Genomic DNA, 21,024 nt, shown 5'->3' on the forward strand with positions numbered 1-21,024 from the left:
CTGAAAGCAGCTGAATACGAAAGGAAGAAATCTTCATGATTTACACAGAACAAGAAAAAGAAAGATACTAGGGTAGTGTGTGTGTGTATATGCACAATACGTATATAAACACAGATATATACATATATGTGTAAATATATGCACGTTGCTTTTATATTTTAGTGTTACCTTTGAGAAAAAAAAAAAGGGTCCTGATTCTTATTGCAGGTTCATGCATTGCCATGACACAAAATTATCAGGCTTATTATTTCTAAATTATATCTAAGAAATAATTTCTAGAAATGTTAATGAAAATGGTTAGAGAATTGCAGATACAGGCAATTAACTGTAGAAGTTAGCATCTGAAGCAAGTTACAGAATACACACAAGAAAATCTGAATTCTGCATTACATTGATAATATGAATGATGAATGATAAAGATCTGCAGACTCTTTGATAACAGGCTCCTAGACAAAACTTAACTTTATACAAAATGTCATGAAAAATTCAACTCATATCTTCTGTCGATATGAGGGCGAGATGAGGGAGTAGAAGTGATCTGGTTCCATGCCTGTTTGCTTGCCACACAATTTACTGTAGAAAGTTCGAAAAAGACACAGTGAGTCTACGTCCAAGGCAGAGCTGGATCACTTCAACAGTGCCTTAAAGCCAAATCATGCAGTATAAGGTCATCAAGGGTTGCACAGCCCTAAAAAGGACTTTAGGGTATCATCATCACATTTTCTTTTGAAATCTCAGTGTCTTACATACTCTGCAAACTTAGCCCCAGAAGCAATTTTATCTATTTATAATCTGCATTTCTCATCTGGGGATGAGACATCACTGCTGAATGCTCAGAAAATTCAGTACAGGTGTTATAACGGAAATAAATGCTATAAAATAGATGCAAATGCAAATGACTCAGAACTAACAGAAAATGAGTTTTTTAGAGGAGACAGGCCTCAAGAAAAACCTAGTATTTCCTGATTAGCAGGATATATCAGAGGAGACAAATATAATGGCAGTGAGGTTTTACAGATTTTATTGCATTTCCTTATAGGAAAGATAGATTCTTTCCTTTTCCAGTTGCCAAATCACTGCAGACTTCGCAAGTCAACTGTTCTCTGCCAAACATTCAAAATGCACATGCTCAGATACATATCTCCATTTTATACTTTTACATTCATAGGGAAGAAAAGTAGGGACATTTTCAAAAACTTCTGTTTTCAAAAACTTCTATTTTCGGCTGTGGGGACCTACCACAGAAAAGCTGAGAAACTGAACAGTTCCCTTGGATACTCCCTGTTCTATGCAATAGTGTCACTTAAAAAGGTAGCTCATGATTGAGCCCAGATTCATTATGACTACAGCAACAGATACAAGTCTGGTTTTAAAAAAAAATACTAGGAAATTTTAAAAGTTCAGTGCTGTTAATATCAATTTTTAACATTAATAACTTCCTATATTCAGTGCTATGATAGAAAAGCTCATTGGAAAGGTCTATTATTGTCATAAGAAGTACGTGCAATGGTATACGACGAACCTGAACACCACAATCTGCTGGCCTTGATCCAGGATGACTGAAGCACATATTCAGTGGGGCAAAGCTTGAATGCTTCACTGATTGGCATTTCATCAAATCTGAGTAAAAGTGTAACTTACCTTTTTGTTGGATTCAAGAAAACCACTTTCACAGTATAGTTCTTTTCATTTTATTGAATGGAGGGACAAAACCCTGACCTTTAAGGATTAAAATCTGATCCCTCTAAACCTGAACACATGAAGAAAGACTGAATTTAGCATTTTCCTATTCCTATAAATCATAAATGAAAATATAAGCTTAATTTGCACTGTATTAATCTATTCTAAAACATCCGTATATAAATATCTACAAGTATATTGTTCTCCCTTGCTTTCTTCTGCTTTCTGGTTCCCAATACAATATTTCAGTTGGGAAGTTTTTAAAACTAGAAAAAGTCCAGTTAGGTTGGTGCTGATTTGACAATACCCTTAGTGCAATCTTGTATCTGGTTCAGCCTTGTATTAGGAACAGCAATGCTCTTTTCTTTTGTATCTCAGAGCAGAATCAGTACCATAACCAGGCTATTATTCCCTGAAAGCACTCTGGCAATGCAAATGGGACTAAATGTCACATCTTACACATTGCAAATTTCGAATTGTAAAAACTAAAGGGATTTAATAGCTTTTATTGCCCATTTAGAATTCTCCTCTTCTGTTTGTTAACTCTCTCTAACCTTCACTTCACTCTGTAAGCCTACGCAGGATTGTTGGATTGCACAATTTTGCTCAGGATTATTTCCACTGTTTTAGGAAAAGGAGTGCTATTTTCCAATGTAGTCTTCTAAGAAACTTGACTGAGAGGGGCTTGATCAGAATTGCATTGTATGTCCCTTAGGATGCTTTCCTTTTGTTCTAGGAAAGAAAAGAGTTTAGAAAACTAAACCAAACCAAACCAAAAATAAAACCAGAATGCTACATACGGTAAAGAAAAAGGAATAGGTAAGCATATTTTTCTTCTGTGATTAATTACACACCTGAATTAAGAACAATAAGTATGCTAAAAGAGGCAGCTGGCTGGTCAACTAACTCTGGGGGTCCCGAATTACTGTTTTTTGTTATTGCTATTCAAGATTCTGAATGTTCAGCAATATACTTTTGAGGATGAATCTTCTGATCACCCTCACTTAGCAGTTTGGTTCCCAGGGGGAGCAGGCTCTGAGTGCACAGCCTGAATTCCTTTCAGATGGCACCAAACCAGCAGATACACTCCAGTAGTACGATCCTTCAGCCTCTAAAATTTTCAGTCCGTAGGAATAGACTTTGGCTACAGTAAAATAAACTCTCCCCGAAACGCATATAGGGTAGACATCAGGTCCTTCGCACTAATTCGTTTGCTCTACAAACACTTCTGTAGTGCTGTACTGATTGCTAACACAAACTTCACCTCCGTGGCCACTTCAGGACAGAATTTATGCACACGGTCATGAGATCTAGCTGTGCAAATAAGAAAGGCTCTTGCCTATCATTCTGGGAAATCAAGCTTAGTGAGTGCTCTTTGTAATAGTTACTCCCCCAGTGCTGCACATCAGTATTTCAAAGCACATGACAGAGAGACTATCGATGAGACCAATAAAATCAATTTTTTTTAGATTTTTTAATCTCTTAAAATGAAAACAAACAGGAGTTATAGCTCATTAAGCTTGATTAAATTCCTGCTGTGTGCATCACTCTTTTATTTGTACGATGTGTCTCAAAGAAAATACTGTACCAAGATTTTTAAAAGATGCCATCTTTGTCACAGATTTCATTGTAGTTACATTATAATGACTAGCTGCATACTTATAACTACCTACAGTTGCAAATGGATGAATGGCATAATCTGAAGCAGTCAACACCACATTTGATTAAAAAGAATCTTTGCAGAGCCACATGTTCTCCATGCTTCCATTTGCCTAAAAAGGCAAAATCATAGCAAATTATTGCAAAACCTGATCTAAACCTCCAGAAGCAGTCAAATTCTTGTTGTTGCCAACACATGACAACCTAGACATAAGGTACCTGAAGAACAGCATTCACGACACAAGTATACGTTTATCAACGCTTGAGAATAACCAGGGAGAGCTGGATGAATTACTCTATCAAAGCAGCAGTAGTTCATTGTGTAAAGAAAACAGTTTGGCATAAACAAGCATTTCAGTGTACAAAAAAAATGGAAGGCACATGTGAGATTTCTTTCAAAAGCTGGGTTCATGTTAGTTTTAAATTATATTCCAGACGTTTCTGTTTATACAAAAGTATAGTTGTGCTTGGCTGATAAAAAACAAATACAGGTAGAAAATGCAGTCCACGTTTTCACTGTCTTCACACACAGATAACAGCTAAAAACAGTTTAAAATAGTTACTAATGAGGGAAGTTTGTAGAAAGACTACTGTTCACTGTGAAGAACAGAGATAGAAGACAGAACAGTGCAACAGCATACCAACATGCAGAACTAAAAAGATGGAATTTTTAAAGTAGGGAAATGTCCTAAGAGTGGGAGATGAATGTCTTGCTTTGTTCCAGAGACTTCTCAGAAATGCACAGCCTGAGCTTTTGATGTAGTTAGGAATGGAGCAAGCAATTAGTATATCGTAGATATACTAATATCCAGTATATATTAGTATATCGTAGACTGTGCATTTGTAGGAGGACCAAACAGGAGATAATCTGACAGGTTTTTTCCTTTCCCAATATGTGATTCCCTTTGTAAAATAGCTCTATAAATTCTCTATCATGCTGGAGCCTTAGTAGAGTGCAGTGTTAATCGCTGTTCCAGAGCCAGAGCTACAGAGCCCAACAAAGGGTATTGAGGCAGGTAGTCTAGAACAGAAGAAATGTGGCAAACAATTTACTGTAACTGGTTTCTCAGCTCCTTTTCAAAAGGATATGCTGAAATTATTTCAGACAAACTCTAAAATACGAAGAAAGATCAGAAAACTGAAGTAAATGTCTGAGGATTCCTTAATTATCGTGTTTCAGACCTCTTGTTCCCCTGACAAAGACTACAATGAGAACAGCAAAATCCCACAGTAATATATTTTTCTGACAAGCACTACAGGCTGACATGAGAGATTAAGTTAAATTAACCTATGTTAGCGTCTTCAGATTGTCGCTGTCTTGTTCCCCAGTGATGCCACTTTGTAGCTGAACAAAGTAAGGAATAAATACAGAGAGTTTACTCAAACTCTTGGGGTTTCTATGTTACTTCGGAACACATTATTTCAAGGCCAGGCATTATATAAGAAATATGTTGTATGCAAATGGTAAATTTATCAAGATGGAGAACTCCAAAGAAGAAAAAACATTCATAATGAAATACAGATTTGCCTTTTTGACTACACTGTAATCAATTGTTTATTAGAAGAAGGCAGGTCTTACATTTATCCCAGTGGTCTGTAAATTCAGATATAGAGTACTCCAGGCAGACCCTGCACCAGAAAGCAGATAAAGTCTGCTTCCTTTGTCTTGCTAGCTGCCTTTGTCCTCCACCCACTCAACTTATTTGTACTTTGTTTACGTAGAGATCTGTAGTAGAGAGTATGCCACTTTATTAAAGTCATATTTAATAGATTAAAATGATTAAATGGCATTTTGGTGAAGATGCCTTGGATTGCAATTCACATATGGTGACTGGTGGGATCAAGGTTTGGGAATAGAACTGGTGAAATAAGAGGATTAGAAATGTGCCAGAGTGACTGGAATTTTACTTAAGGGCTCACATTAAATTCAGTCTTTACGGAGCTTTTTTGTTTGGCTGGCTTGAAGCTTTCCTGTTGTTGTAAAGTGAAATACTTGCATTACGGTATCTTAAGTTTATAATGGTATTCTACAACAAGCAGGCAGAAAAGCTAGGGCCACTTGACAGTTCAATGACAACATGTTTTGTTAAAAAGCCTTTTAAGTATATTTGGAAAACAACATCACATGCATCTGTTCCACCAACTCCATAATTGTCTGCCTGCCACAATATGGTACTTTACCCTTCAAGGTTCCAGCACAGTAAGCCCTCGTTATGCGTTTCTGCTTACTAAATGGAAATAGTCTAACAATGGGAAGAAAAAAGAAAAATACTTTATCAAAGACATACGTAGACATAAATGCGAATTTTCAGAAATACTGTAGACAACCTAAGTATAAAAATCAGTGTAACCATAACCATAATAAAACCATAGCCTACACTGCACATTAATGATGGGCCATTTGAAAAAAATTATCTTTGGAGAAAAAGTGTACATCATTATTTTGGGGGATAGCTGTACTTTTTGACTACCTTCTTTCGCTTGTGAAAATAAGATTCATATCAATTAAACGTTTATCACAGACCCACCAGTAGTGACTCCATAGTGGCAATTTACACTTGAAAGCAAGACTAAACTGTTGTTAATTCACTTTCCATAAATATATGCAGATTTAACATTTCATGTGATAATATTTCAAGCGATGTTTCAAAAGGCCATGCCATTTTATTGCAATAATAGTTTGCAAAGGCAGTATTTCTAACCGCTTCTTTTCCGGAATTTCACTCTGACTAGAGTTCACGGTTGGGATTATTTGAGTCAGGTAAAAGCACCTGTTTTTCTCTTTGGATTTATTTCATGTGGAACAAATTTTGCTTGTGAGAGAAGACGGAGCAGAATGATCCCCATGTGCACTGTGATAAAGCAGCCCTGCCCACAGGACGTGCAGGCATGCTGGAGATCCTTGCTAAGCCGGTGTCCAGCTGAAGAAGCAGCATTAGGATCTTTTCATATGATGTATTAGAGTTCATGACTTTGGCCACAGGCTGTGTGTAAGTACTGTGGGAGTTAATTGCAAAGCAGCTCCTCCGGAACAGTGATCGGCACAAGGCCATTTTACCCTACTTATAATAATAATAATAATAATAATAATAATAATAAAATGATCACTCCTCATTCATATTGAATAAGATGGAGCCTTTTCAGTTTTGATTCTTCTGTGTCTTCTATGTTCATTATTTAGAGTTAGTGACCCAGTGTCGGCATATTTATAAAAACTGATTAATCTACTCTAATACTTAGCTTGTTTATGAGGTTTGTCTGTTATTTATACGGTATGAAACTCAACTTGGCATAGTGAGTAAAATTTGATTGTTACCATTCCAATCATTAACTGTATTTCTAACATTTGGAACTGATTACTTGTAATTTTCATACTGTCAAAAATATATTCCAGCTTGTTATTAGTTGGATAGCTTTTGTTTATTTCATCGTATTGTTTCCTCTCAATTTCAAAATCAACAAAAGTTCTTTTTTGTTGTCTTTTATTAGAGACTGTTTAGGTTTCTTAAGATGAAGACCATAATTTCATGATAGAATTACGATTACGATGCTGATAACCTTTTCCAAGGAAGTCTTTAATTATTCTGGGTAGATTAAACCAAGTGCTGAGGAAGAAAACCTGAGGACAGAGAATACAGTATTGCTAACTTGATATTTTGGCACCAGTATTGACTTCCGCTCTATTTTCTAACTCAAATTCTCAAACAGCCCTACAGATGCAAAACTTGCCTGCTCACATATGGCCCGGATATTCCACAAGCAGAAAGATGAGTCCAAATGTGTAATCAATTCCACCCTCAAGTACACTTCCTATTTACATCTGCAGTTACCTACATCTAATCATATAGGCCTAAACCTGTTTAAACAATTATCCACTTTTTTGTTGCCTGTGGAAGCATAGGAAAATGCAGTTGTAAGTGTCGCTTACCACTGCTGTTTGGACACTTCCAATCTATTTTCCCACAATGTTTTTGATCTCAATATGAAGGACAGCTCTGTTATTTTAAAAGACTACATATTGTTCATGCAAATATGCTGCAAAAGCAAAATGTTAAGGATACTTTATCAAACCCAGTCTTGAAAATACGAGTGAAATTCAACGGATTATAAAAAATATGGAAAAAAAGCGCATTCTGTAGAATATCAAATTAATCACATGGAGGTGAATAAATCAGGATAGAAGTCTGATTATTATTGTTTAATAGTTATTTATGAATGTTTCATAATCTGTTATGTATAGATGCCCCTAATGCTTTTTAAGTATTCATCCAGCATCTCCAGCAGCTAACATGTTTCATAAGGAAGGATAATCCCGAAGATTTAGTATTTTTATAATAATTTCATCTGATGAAAAGAAATACAGTCAATGCTACCACAGGTCAAATGTTCATGCTCTGTCTTCGTAAGAATCAGGGCTGTAGCACCAATGACTTACAAGTAATCAGTCTAATATATTAGAAGAAAAAAAGACTAACACTGCAGAGAATAGGCATGAAAAAAGCAATGCGTTTTGTTCATTCTTCCCCTTCTCTATGAGCTGCTTTGATAAATGATATTGTTTCACCCTACTAACTCTCTCTTTCTCTAAATAACCCATACTTCGATATAGTATCTACCTAATTGCCTTTTTATAATTTATATGAAAATCTTAGTTTTGCAAATTTAGTTTATCTTAGATTTATCTAGTGCAGAAATCATTTTCAAGCAGAATTGTTGCAAACTCAAAGCCCTATCACTTTGGGTACAAAAGAGTATCACACAATCTCTCCTGAAAAACTTTACAAATTTTTGTGTAAGGAACGCTCATAGAAAATATTAATTCCTAGGGGAAAAAAAGACAGTCAAGCACTTACAAGGCAGGAACTCCTGCCTTTTGCATGTTTAGCATATGTGCCTTAATCATCTCCTGTACAAGTTCAACAGGATCTTACGAGCTCACTTAAACCCTGCCCCCTTAATGTGTCCAGAAGCACAAAATTCTGACTGACTTTGAAATCAAAGGCAAAATATCCAGCTTTTGAACATCCCATTCTGCGCTGCACTTCGTCTTTAGGTACCTACATACCTTTGAAATCATAATTCTGAACGTTAATCTTTTATCTAACATACTTTTGGATAAATATCCTCTCATACTTACACTGAGAAGAGAAAGAATAGGGGGATTTATCTCTCTTAATTTTAAATACCCAGAAGTTAGTCCTATAATTTAAGCCAGTCATCTAGAGTCACTGGAGAAAGAGCCAAACACCTTTTCAAAGGAGTGAATTATCCCTGCCTATTTTATATGGTTCTCTTAGGATAAGATGAATCAGCCTCAGAAGGGAGCTTTCTCTTTCCGTTGATTAGGTGGATTTTAGATAGTTGGTCTAGGTTAGATGTGTAACTTTCAGACAGCTGAACTGTGGTAAAATGAACAGTACTTTAAGTCTTTTTAATGCAATATTAAAAGATCTTCACTGATAGACTCTGATATGAATCAGTTCTTCCAAGTGCCTAGGTTTCTGAATGTAAACAGTTTGAATTTATGTTGACCTCAGCATGTCTCACTTTTACATAATATAGACCATTCACATCAGCATGGTTTTGTTCTATTCTTAAAAGAATGTCTTTCAAAAATATTTTGCAAGATGGATATATAGCCAGTGTGGAAATCCTTATTTTCCTTATTATTTCTCTGCCAATAAAAGCTAGCCTATTCTTTTTATTTAAACAAGGCTGAATGTTAGCTCACTGGTGTGTCTGTAATGACTCAATACTATATCACTACTTCATTTAACATACAGTGCTTAGATTAGCAACCACTTTTAAAGATCTTCCTTTGCAACTATTTATACTGTTACCTGTTCTGAAAGGCATCTTTCATTAGATCTGCTATCATCTCTAAACCTTTGAAAACTCTGAAATCTTATGATGGAACCTGGCAAAGAATCTAGCAAATACAGAATAAACACTTCTGTGCAGATAGTACCATAAAAACCTATTTCATAACAGGATATTGCACCTGAAGAATTTTTTTTCATAATCTACAGTTTCATTTAATACATTCAGTAGACCCACTGACATTCCTGTGGGTAGATTTGGCAGACAATTCTTATAGATTTCCTCTTTTATATAAGATTACCCTTCACAGCAGTTGCAAGGTGTAACAAATTATAGAGCCTGAAGTGACTACACAGCTAGGACAGGGAAAGAGGCAGGATCTGTGCAGGTACCCCTGAAGTCATCATTAAACAAGCGTTCATTATCAAAGAGGTTGACAAAGTAACTGGAACGGGAAGTAAAATCAAAGTGAAACACTTTTATATGACTGGATGTAGAACTGGCTTTTTAAGGGGTGACCATAACTACATAAGTCTACACTTTTGGGCCTCTCAACTTGGGTTTATTTAACTTCACGTTAAATATTACTTTCTTGGGTTGGGAATTTTGATAAAAATTTTTGGATCTTTTTGCATATCCTGAAGGTTTTAAAACTTTTTGCTATGCTCTGTCTGGGCTCATTCTACTCGCTAGCAAAACAGGAAAGTTTCCTGCAGCACAAATCAACTCTAAGGACTAGCTAATGGGTGTTTATACAGTGTTTTGAGTTGTTGAGAAGCAGGGAAAACCTATTGGGATAGCAGCTATTGCTCTCCCAGAAACTTAGCTCAAAGCACTGAAGACAACTTTTGAAGTTATCACCCAAACTATCAGCAAACACTTAGTTTTACAAAAAAGAAACATTACAAAGAGACCAAAAGGTTACCATCACTGACATTTAGCAGCTATTCCCTGTTTTGCTGTGCCTGCGCAAAGTGGTTAATAGCAGCCATAAAAGCAAAACTACTGAAAGCATCACTTTTTATAAAGGCTTGTGCAATATCTCAGTAAGATCTGAACATTGTAAGCATATCACAGAACACACTTCTACAGGTAGTTTAAAACAGCTGGGTATTTATAACTACCCATCCCCGTCGGCAGCACCCATGGGAGAAACACTGGACAGAGTATCAGAAGATTTTCAGTCTTAATTCTGTTGCTGACTTTCTATACAATATTGGTTGAGTTACTTCATTTCGCTCTGCTTTGCTTCTTCCCTCTTCAAAGTAAGAGATAATCATACCTGGAAGAAGCTCTAAAGCAAATGACAGAAGCACTTACATTTGTAATGCCAGATATGAACTAATTGGCTCTCTTGGACAGAGAGAAACGCAACAGAGATGCAGCCTGGATTTTGTAGAGTGGGTATACAGTCATTTCCACGCTCTCAGCTTGCAAGAGAGCATTTTATTAAGTCCAGAGAGAATTACTTCCATAGAGCTTCATGCAAATATGTGGACTCACTCTTTTTGTTCAATTTCTCAGTCAATAAACTGTTGAAGATGTTCTTGAAGATGTCCTTCATTTCTCTGCTGTCCTTGGTACATCGGAGTTCTGATGTGGTTTTGCAATGAGGGCTTGAATAGCTTCAATGTTCTTGGTGGCTGCAGGGACTGCTTGTGAAACTTTCTAGATTAGGCTGTTACATAGTTATCAGCTGCTGCAAACCTGAACCCAAACAACTGAACAGGTTGTTCCTTCTGGTCCTAAGTCAGCACAGGAGGAAAAAAAATGTATTTCCTATATCAAAGGCAGAGCTGTCTTCTGAAAAGAGAGAGGTGCAAGCAAGTAACACATTAAATTAAGTTTCTATGTATCTAAAGGCTGATTTGGGGGGAAAATTCTAAGGCATTTCAAAAGATAATTGGAACATCAGAAAACACTAAATAATTCTAAAATTCAAAGAATTCTGAAATTCAAGAAGTCATATTAGCATCTACCATTACCATTAACCTCTACTGCATACACTGATAAATTATTCAGTCAGTTAATGGCATTTAAATTTAAGTGCAGTTGTACAGTTCCCTAGATTGTAGTTAAAGTTGGTTCGAAATGCAGGGACTGGAATGCACTTAAGTGCTGGAATGGGAATGAAACCTCAAAGGCTAAAACTTACAAAAGGGCCTTGCTGATACCTACGTTTCTACATGGTAGGCTGGGAGCTAGTGAGCAAAGAGGCATCTAGGCATTTTGCCTAGAGGTATCCCAAGGTGTTACCTGCTTACAGAATGGCTTAACCTCTACAAATTAAGGTCACTATTAGCAATGCAGTTTAATGCTAGAATAGCAGATTCTGATGGGAACTCCTATGTTTATATACTAAAATTATATTTTATTCAGTCACTTCTGTTTGCTTTATAAATACTTTGTCAAATCTAATGTTAGTCATGGTACTAAAAATTGAGTAGTTCAGGCACTTAATTTGGAAAACCAAACTATGAGACTTCCCAACGGACAGCTAGTCACTTAAGAATGTGCTTGTTTGTCATTTGGCTAAATCAGACCCAGACAATGTAAGTATCATCAGCTGGAAAACTCTACTATAATTTAAAAAAAAAGAACTCCAGAAAAGTATATCTGAGTATTTGCTGATCTGAATTGCTTAATGTTTGCTTAAATACTCAAATGAAATCTGTGGAACTTAATTTTCATACGGAATCCTTCCGAAATTTGCAACAGCACAGAAAAGCCTTCACTGAGGGGGGCTGAATTTATTTTGAAAGACCACAAAGACAATTCCAGCCAAATTCTATAATGGCTGGGTGAAACAGCCACAGTAATTGAATCTTTATCCAGCATAAAGACTAGATGGCTTGTAATCCAGTATTACCGAATCAGGACGTATGTCCTGGATCATTAAAGGCAGTTAAATTAAATAGATAAGCAGGAAATCCAGACTAGCTTTACAAATCTGAAGTGCAATCAGCTATTTCCACAAAGCTAGTATAAGTGGCCCAGAGCTTCAGCAGTCTGAACTATGAATAATATTTATCTATTTTACTTACAAATTGTCCTTCACAGGATGCATGGAGCAGAGAATAAAAGGGTTTTGCTTGCAGGTAACTTTGGGAGAGTAAAAATTCTTACTACAGAGTAAATATATATTTAAACCTGTTCTTTAAAAAAATAAATACAATAAGCAAGGTACTAGGGTCCATTACTGAAATAAATAGAGGAAAATGAGGAAGGACATACAAGACTAAAAACAATGGCAAAAATACTGACTGGGTGAGAGTCAGGGCAGATTTTTTCAGACCTAACTAGTCATTCTTTTTTTCAGGTGTTCCATCCAAGACACAACAATTAATTGGGGGGAGAGAGGGTATTTTTTATAACTGAGGTTTCAGAGTCAAAACTAAACTATCTTTTGTTTGGATATGAACTTCTTTGAAGCTGGTCATGCAAAAGCTGAACTTGTCACTTTTGAAAATGCACTCATGCCTGCCGTTACAAAAGTCTGAAGCTTGGACCTGCCATAGTTGGGAATAAATAGAATTTCCATAGTGCTCAATGGTATAGGAGTTCCTACTTCTCTTCCCCGAGTCTGGATCCTTGGAGAGTCTAGAGCTAGCTGAGGCTTTAGATGCTGATCCTGCATGAACAAGTTTCTTCTTAGAGAGCCGAGGCACCCCAAAGCCTTTATAGGCTGATTCAGGAAAGTCAGAATCAGCCACAGAGAACAACTGGAAAGGCTGAAGTTAGAACTGGGTGAAAAAATGGACTGTTCAGCTTAACCAAATGAAAATTTTACCAAAAAAAAAAAAAAAAGAGAGAGAGAGAGAAAGAAAAAAAGAAAAGAAAAGTTTGAATCAACTTAAAATTTTGACGTTGCCTCTTGGTGGAACAAACTCCCCCTAACTTCATTTCTGCCCTGGTTCTCTTTCTCATTCAACTCTGGACAGAAAATCTTACTTTTTTCGCTGCAGCCACAAAATAGTCTTCAGAAACTGGAACTCCTTATTCCTTGTTCCTTATGAATCCTTGTTCTGCTCATTTCAGGTCATATCTGAAGCGACTGTAAAGATCTTTTCCTAAGTAAGCAATAGGGAGGCTTATATTCTGTTATAGCACAGCATATTCACAGAAATCAGTAATTATTGGTACTCAAATTTTCAGGGATTTTTTAAGGGAAATTAACAGGAAAAAACTAATGGAAGAAGCTCTATCTATATCTAATTTAAGTTACACTCAGCCAGCTAACACTTCTAGTTACATAGACTATATAAAAGCTAACACTTCTATAGTTACATAGAATGCACGTTCTTGTTTGAAAGCTCTGTTGAAAACATAATAAAAACTGAGCAGATCTGAGCAAAAAATACACATTCTGAAGAAGGCAGAGTCCAAGCTGATCACTTAAAAGGCGGTTGCTATATATGTGCTTTTAACTGATTGTTATTTATTCTGCCTGGAAGCAAGCCTACCATTTTCATATAGGTTTTTTAAAACAGTTTTATGCCACTGGGTAGTAACTATAAATGAAATACAGTCAGAACAGCTGTTTGTGTAATTGCACTTTCAGTGAAGCAGTTAAATCCCCTCCTCCAGCACTCACTTGCTTTCACACCCTCATACGCTTATTCGTATGCTGTGTCTTATCTCTTGCTGTCTGGCCTGTGAATTATGTGTCTGCTTTTACGTTTTCTGCCAGTGTTTGCTCATCACAGGTTGGTCGTTTTTCACCTACAGAGATATACAGTCATCCCAGTTACCAGTTGTACTTCCATGATAGAAAATGAAAAGTATGTCCTTTGTACTTCAATATTTAACCTTGTTTGTGCTAAAAGATACTGAAGATTATACTAGTCACAACATGCTTTTTTCTAATTGTGATCAGTTTGGAAGCTGAAAAATTAGGTAATGTTTTCTTTAGTATTCTATTACTAAAGCTGCTAGAGTCGGAAGTTGTCTTGGCCTCTGTCCATGAAATTCTGGGTCCTAATAGATCACTGTGGGGTTACGAGTGTGCTTTCCCATGCTACAGTACGTAACAGGCTGAGGATGTGCGAGAGACGAATTACACGGAATTGCACAGCAGCGTGTGTGAATCAGAGAATACTGCAGAGCAGCAAATGGTTTCCTAAAAGGAGCAAAAAGGACTTCATCAGAGGCACCATGTGAGTGGCACAAATTACTTGCTCCCTAAGGCCAAAGATGCTACAGCAATCTGGTCCCAATGATTCTCCCATTAAGCCACCATAACTCTCCCCGTAGGCAGCATGAAGAATCAGATATATTGGTGGAGTGACCATCTTACTGGTATTGCTGTGAAAAATGCTTCATGGGCACACGTGAAAGGAAGAAAACAATACCAATAATACTAGTAGTTTCAGACTGAATTACTGAGACACAGGTACATGCACTGTAATTAAAATTCTGTACACAGAAATGTGTGCTCAAAAAATTCAAGCACACATGCGATTTCTAGTAGCATATCTTAGAAGGGATCCCCTATCTACAGTGGCTTTTATTAAGAGATTAATTGCTGATAAACTTATCATGTCATGCACAAAAATCTTAATCACCTTTGGCTCTGTGATTTTTTTATAGTGCTTTCTTCTGGTCCATATAAGAAAAGCTTCTAGGAGAACCAATAAAAATAATGCTTCTGCCAACCGCTTGGCCCCAATATAGATGTCAAGGGAAGAAAACATAAGTTAAGACTTTGTTGGTAAAATACTACTACTACCTACAAAGGAAAAACAGACTTACATGATTATCCATTTATGAAATGCTGAATCACGAACCCAGATCTGCTGGAAACCTTGCCAGGATATGTTTTCCATTCTGCTAGTCTATTTTTTTCAATAGAGAGGGCATAAGGAACAGACAGAAATGAGTCCTTTCATGAAATCACCAGCTCTTTTGACAGCAGTTATGAGAAAATGATTTAACACAAGATTAAAAAAAAAAAAACCAAAAACCCCTCCAGCGGGGAAGTTGCAGTTTGCCAGCCACCTCCCCAGTATGGCCCCTTGAAATGTGACGGTCCTAACGCGGATGGGATTCCATCTTGAGAAGCATGCAGTTGTCCTACCCGGTCTGTGCCCTGCACAAGTCGAGAGCGATGACACTGACACCTGTATCGGTAAGGGCTTCACCTCAATACTAATAATGCTGCAACATGGCCAGCAGGTAACCGTGAAAAAGCACTCGCTGCCCAGCCAGGGCACTAGCAACCTGCTGACACAGGTGTAACCGGGCTGATTAGAGGCACAGTTATGTGGCCAGTAACACAGTGAACCTGCACGTTTCTCACATAGCTGCAGGGTTTCAGCAGGCCTGTGGCTGGAGAGTATTGCTCCTTGTTTCTGGCAGGCGCCCAGGGAAGAAGGGCACCTTCAGCAAGGGTAGAGAAGTGCTAGTTAGGATAGTACTTCTGAAATACCTCTAGTTAAAGTTTACTTCTGTGGCACAAGAAAAAAAGTTGCTTTTCTTGAGCTAAATTGGCAACACAAGTCACTCGGCAGTTCGTTTCCCAAGAGGACTCCGGGAACAAACGGTGCATTAGCTGCTGGAAAGTATAAAAGGCAACATACGCCCAAACTATAGTTACAGTTCCTGAAATGGCTCTGCTGCTGGCACTGCTTTACAATCTCCCTATAGTCAGTGTTTCCTTCATGCCGTTTCCTTCATGCAAGCTACAACTAGTAAGACAATACTACAGCAAAGGCTAGCTGGTGCAAATTAAAGCCATATGCAAACAGAACGCTGTTGAAATGAACACGCAAAAAAGTATTTTCTTTCCTCTTCTACAGTGTACAGCAATGATAAATCTTACCTTGTAAAGTACATCTCAAAATGTCATGGAAGTTCAGTTGAGTAAAACAAACGCTGTAGAACAGGACATGATATCTGGCACTACTTTAAAAAGACAGTTGTGTAGCTAAATAGTACTGCCACTGGGAGCCTGTTTTATAGAACCAAAAAAAAAAAAAAGCACTAAGAGCAATCTGTGGACAAGAAACCTCAGAAGATTTCTACTTCTTCACTTTGACTGAGCTGTGTAACATTCTCCTGACCAAAAACTCACTTTAACTGTAGAGGGAGAGGAGTTGCCAAAGGAGGCATGCTCCTGGCAACCAGTATTACATACTACAGTAAACCCAATAACCCAGGGTTTTACAAAGCAAAAGCCTAGAGAAAGCTGGGATTTTTAATGTTTTGAAAGGTTTATAAGGGGGCACATTTGTGCTTTCTCTCCCACTCAGAATCTCACCAGACTACTGAATTTTCAAGAGAGCTAAAGAGGTCAGGTCTTTTAAATGAGTCTATCACCTGCCATTTGCAGTTTTGGAGGATGCTGCTGAATGCCAGTGTCCCTCTTCAAAAAAAGCTGTTCTTGTCGCTTTGGCAATTCCGTTCAAGAGACAGTTCTAGTGAAAGAAACCATTGAAACTACTGAACCACTGAAGCATTGAAACATGGTTCTCTAGTACAAGAGACAATTTATACAATGAACATCTGGAAAATAAACCCAACTCCCCCCCACCCCAAAATCAAGCCTTTAATCGCTTTGAAAATATTCTAGAGTAAGCAAATCTATTTTATTACATACTTGTTATGCTTGTACAGACATCATGGGCTCAAAAAGCGGTCCCTACACGTAGGTGCGCAGCTGAAAAAAAAAACCAAACAGAAAACAAAAATAAACGACAGAAAGGAAAAGTGACGGAATGTATAGTCACTTAAAATCTGGAGACAAGTGCTGGGAGACTCTCGAACGCTTTGCTGAGGACAGCTAGCAGGAGGTCGCTTCATGGAGCAAAGGGTGTAGCTATGCCATTGGACAGAGGCAGCAGCAGCATTCGTTATCTGCTATTGAGTAAAGAGCCTGGCTTACACTACGCAATTGCTTCCTGTCTCGGTGTGTGATAAGGACTGGGACAATCCACTGGGACAGTGATCCAGGGTCTTTTCTAATGCACAGGGGGTAAGGCAAACAAGAAACCCTAAAAGATTACATTTCATTTCCTAGCTTCTGCCAGAAGTTGTGATCCAAGGTTGAAATGTATGTGTATGTATATATATTTGTATATGTATGTATACACATATATACAAAAATATGTATACCTCTCTGTCATAGGGAGGAGTCAATATCCAGTGTTGCCAGGAACTGCAATTTCTAGCAGAAAGAAGCACCAGAAAGGAGAAGGCACTGAAGCATGACTTTGGCCTGAGGGATATAATTAGATATTTCCATAATTTTTTCTAGTTAATGGGTTTCTATAATATTTTAAAAGAGCTATAAGGTATGCCAAGTCAATAACATATAGTTGTGGATATAATCTTTTGAAAAGTAAGAGAAACTATAATTCTTGATCTGCTTGATGTGACTGAAATACGAAAAAACATTTGTGCAAATTCTACTAAACTGGACTTGTTGCTAGATAGAACTGTTAAATGGTCTATTAACTTTCATTACACAAAATTACAAGATTAAGATCACAGATTCAAAAGACTGCTTTTCAGTAGTTAGGCAAAGCTTTCTCAGACAATCACAGAAGGCTTTGAACAGATGATTACTGTAAATGCTGTGTGTATACTATTCTGCATTTCTATTTCAATCTTTTTTATAAATTGATTTTTATCATTTGCTTTTTCACAAATATATCAGGGCTTACAAACAGTCTGAAATAATATGAGACTATATTTCAAAATAGATACTTCCTAAAAAAGATTAGGAAAAATCTCATGCACGGCATTTAATTAAAATGTGAAGTCAGTAATTAAAAACATAAATATGAAAATACCAGGGCCTATTATAACTTTCTATGATTCAAGAGATGTAAAATAACATAGTATAAAATAAACTTCATGCTGCCAGAGAAACCAACATATATCATACTTGAATGTTACTGTACCTGTTACCTTACTGGACTTAAGCAAACATTCACTTGAAACAAAATACACACACTTGAAACAAAATACACACTACATTAAAAAAAAATTGCAAGGACAAATGCATGTATATGTATTATGGTGACATTAAGCATAGCTCTAAAATTAAACCTGAGCTGAGTTTTATATGGAAAGCAGGAATTCAATCAACCCTCAATACTCTGCAACAGTAATTTCAGCCTATATGTATCAACCCTATAATCAAGAGCTCGCAAGAGAACCTTATGACAGGGATTCAGCTGGCCCATCATTTATTTTCTCTTTATTACTTTTTTTTTTAAATTTGCAGAAAGCCTCAAACAAAAACACACATTTCCAAACAAACCTATAGAGTAATTTTATACATCTTTACCACCAATCTTCCTTTTGTTATACGCATTCGTAAAAATGGTTTTCTAGCTTAAGATTGCTTTCACTAATCATTAACAAATGTTATGCCACCCAACATGTTACTGAGTAAATATATTTTTAGAGTTTTGTAGGCAATGTTTATTGGGTAATTATTTTTAAATCTTACTTTTCAATAACAGTTATTAATGTCTACATCAATAGATTGAAGACTAACAAAGAATATTAGCTTCAGTATTCATTATCCTTTTAAAGTTTTGTCTATTAATGCTCTCTTATTTCTGAATACATTAAAACAATCTCATAAATTACTGAGTCATTGTTTATAAAATCTAGAATAGTTTGTATTCCCTTATCTCCTTTTGAGAGCTTCTTTTCCTTACCGTTTTCCTGTTCAGTGAGTTTTTTAGTTTTAAATTTACTTTAACTATTTGCCTCAAGTTTTCAGGTCACCTGTACTTGGTTTTAATATTTTCATATACCTCTATGCCATGTAGTCTAACCCCACTAATTTGGGGAATTTTTTGATTATATCAACAACATTGGCACATACTAAAGCCTCATGTTTGTTGGCCCAACAGTTAGTAGATTATAACGTTCCTGTGAAAATTACTGGAAGGAACCCAGATCCTTTTGTTCTCATTCACAAAGAAAAGAGAGAGGCTTTTCTATTGTAGGCCAAGGGAGGTTTTGAACACAGTTCACCACAGTTTCAGCGTACAGATGAGATAATCCCTTCAGCTCCCTTCCAGCCTTTCCGTGGTTAGGTGATTTAACATCTAATTTTATGTATATATGTATATACAAGTTTATACATATTACATCAGGCTATTTGTTGGCATTAGGCTATTACTATTATATAAAGAAGTAGATAGATTTTTTATCTTCATATCCTAAATTTGTCTTATTTCATATAGCCATATGTCTCTGTACTGCAGCATAACTGTTTGTTACTGGTTCTGTTTCCCTAGAAGGTAAACTGACATAAACGTTTTGTAATTCAGCTCTTTTTATACAGTAATGATGTTTTCCCTGTCAAATAATGTACGCAGTTATCCAGGTCACTGATAAACTAACGACAGGGTTTCTGAACAGCTAATTCCTAAATTCTAGTTGCTAAAAGGCATTGAACTCTCACCTTCCTCAAGCACCGCTATGAAATCCATTTGCATCAGCAAAAATTTGTTTTCTTTAGGAAATATAGAGATGCTAGCAAGTATGGTCTTTGCAAGTTTGTATCACAATAGGGTATGTGCAGAAACACATCTCATTCCAGCAACGGGATACTTTACCACTGTTGGCTGTGCTGTAAGGCTCCACGCAATAACACTATGATGAGTTTACTCACGATTTACATTGCAGTTACACTGGCTTTCCACTAGATGACAATATATTACAGCAGATATGATAATAGAGGTCAAATCATATTAGTTTAAGCATAATAACAGATACTTTTTCATGTATGCCGTTAGCCTGATCTGGAGCAAGACTTATACAGTTAACACTTCATCAGATTTGTATTAGCTACCGGTCATTGCCACAGTCTTAGCAGGAGTCCATTATGTCCAGCGTAATTAAAAAGATTCTCCAGGTTTACTAGGTCTGTTTTTGTAAATTTAGCAGATATCTAACCAGATGATGATGCTCTGAAACCTTTGGGAACGAGAGTCAGGCTGGTCTGCGAGCCCAAACGGAGACAGAATGGGAAATCTCATTGCCACCCAGCCCCAACTTTAGATGCCATTTGATCCAGTGCAATCACAGGCGTGCCCTGCAAATTAGGATGAAGTACAGATCCATGATATAGACACAGAGTGAATGTCTGTTTGCACAACTCTATTTATACATAGCACCACGGAGGGAACACAAAACATTTGATATTCAGTGTGAGATACGCTCTGGTAGTGACTGGAGGCTCCAATTCTGCAAAGATCTCACTGTATTAGACACCGGGCAAATCTGAGAGCAACTGGTAACTCTTAGGCTGAGGGGCTTACACACAGGAAAGAAAGATAAGGTATTTCTTAGCAGCTTGAAGCCTCCTATTTGTCTTATAACAACCATGGAGCTGCCCCTTATTATTTCTCTATTCTATGAGCTAGATTTTATTTCTACACTTTGATTGATGATAATCAGATAAACAAGCTTTTGTTGCAGACCAACCTTTGCAAGTTAGCATGCAACTTTATGTTGGATATGTTTGAATGACCAGAAGACACGAGTGGTAGGAAGTACCTGTTCACTTGGCCTGGCTTCAGTAGAAGGGACAGTGTGTCCTCTTACCTACCCCCAACCCAAACCCAGTGGCAACAGAAAACTCAGAACATGCAAATTATAGTGGTTTCCCAACAACTGGACAAGTGCCACACGGGCTGCTATATAGAAATCAGAATGACCAGTACTCATACACTTAAATTGCTTAACTGGAGTTATTCTTAGCTATACATTTTAGCTTCACAGAGGAGCTTAATTGCAATGTTTGGTTAGATCTCAAACTCAGCATGGGTGAGATAAGCTACTTCCCCACTTCACACTCTGTTTGCTATGGTTTCCCTTTGGCAGTACTATCCACTGACC

The 21,024-nt window shown here is 37.0% G+C and overlaps 1 long non-coding RNA gene across 7 annotated transcripts in view; it reads right to left on the minus strand.

Moving 5' to 3' along the window:
- Positions 1-299: 299 nt before the first annotated feature.
- LOC104153523 (uncharacterized) overlaps positions 300-21,024 on the minus strand; it is a 52,394-nt gene continuing 31,669 nt past the window's right edge. For 4 of the 7 annotated variants that reach the window (XR_011139174.1, XR_011139178.1, XR_011139172.1 and 1 more), the window contains 6 exons: positions 16,757-16,816; positions 16,477-16,574; positions 15,980-16,108; positions 14,911-14,993; positions 13,111-13,229; positions 300-10,962 (listed from right to left, as the gene is read on the minus strand). This is a non-coding gene — a long non-coding RNA (uncharacterized lncRNA). Of the gene's footprint in view, positions 10,963-13,110; positions 13,230-13,753; positions 13,882-14,910; positions 14,994-15,979; positions 16,109-16,476; positions 16,575-16,756; positions 16,817-17,271; positions 17,375-21,024 lie in introns of all 7 variants that reach the window. The other 3 variants (XR_011139176.1, XR_011139173.1, XR_011139177.1) reach the window with 3 other exon arrangements.

Source organism: Struthio camelus, chromosome 2, assembly GCF_040807025.1.
Source record: "Struthio camelus isolate bStrCam1 chromosome 2, bStrCam1.hap1, whole genome shotgun sequence".
Lineage (NCBI taxonomy): Eukaryota > Metazoa > Chordata > Aves > Struthioniformes > Struthionidae > Struthio > Struthio camelus.